Source organism: Trachymyrmex septentrionalis, unplaced genomic scaffold (assembly GCF_001594115.1).
Source record: "Trachymyrmex septentrionalis isolate Tsep2-gDNA-1 unplaced genomic scaffold, Tsep1.0 scaffold86, whole genome shotgun sequence".
NCBI lineage: Eukaryota > Metazoa > Arthropoda > Insecta > Hymenoptera > Formicidae > Trachymyrmex > Trachymyrmex septentrionalis.
The window spans coordinates 2,040,195-2,041,301 of NW_017306049.1; the positions used below are offsets into that span (position 1 = coordinate 2,040,195).

General features: G+C 27.8%; 1 pseudogene; it reads left to right on the forward strand.

Annotated features, from left to right (window-relative positions):
• LOC108755179 overlaps positions 1 to 533 on the forward strand; it is a 2,849-nt pseudogene extending 2,316 nt beyond the window's left edge.
• The last annotated feature ends 574 nt before the right edge of the window (positions 534 to 1,107 follow it).

Here is a 1,107-nt window from a genome sequence, read left to right on the forward strand (position 1 = left end):
ATTCCGTGCGAGATATTTTCCACAATAAGTTTATTACAATTTTTAAGATTTGGGAAAATTTGGGAGGATTATTAGAATTATTGTGTGAATCCGATAATTTCATCGACTATCAATTTATTTCTGAAAAATTAATTCAATTTAAATGAATGTTAGTTCAACATCTTAACACTCGGAACTGTAAGGCGCTTCATATTTAAAGTTTGAATATTTGAGTTCCATTTCCAATCATATTGTCTTACTTTTCTTATGGGCTATCAGCTTGGTTTAACAATATAGGAAAATTGCATTAAATGGAATTTTTTATATTACAGGAAAGCAGTATGATTTCGATTCGTAGACACTGCATAATAACATTGCAGTTACTTGCCGAAAATACGCCAAAAAAGGATGCAGTGGACAATTTCTCTGAGCAGATAGATGTGCTGCGTAGATTGAAAACCTTATCTTCGAAGAAGGCAAATACAAATAGAGCTGCTGCGTCTCATTCACAGGGTGACGAAGAATTGGCGAAGATGAAACTTCAAAAATCATAAATTTATTGTATTATTATCATTACCTTTAATTTTCTATCAATACATTATACATTATATAATAAATAAAACGTTTTTTTTAAATAAAACCTGATGAATGTTCATATTTGAATCTGGAAAAAAAAATTTTTGTTGTTACACTACGTATTATATATGTGTATGACAAGTTCAAAACATTAAGGTATATACGATCTTATATTTATTAATAATTTTTAGGAAAAAAATATTGCTTTTTTATTGTCTTATATATAATTATATAGCATATAATATATATTTATATAATATAATACAAAAATTCAATATTTATTGTTTAGAGTTTTCCTCCACTGCCAATCAAGTGGGTTTGAAGTTTTAAAATACGTAATAAAGGCATTTTTAATTCGTATAGCTTCAACATTCCTTTGTGCATTGCAATTATATATATTTTCAATTCCAGTCGAAATTACATTTCAATCATTACCACTTAAAACAGAATAAATTCTTTCCGATGGCTCCAATTGAAGTTCACGTTTTATAAAGTTATATATAGCTGTTGCAGCTTGAACAGCTAATTTGGCCGTTAAAATGTGAGAGACAA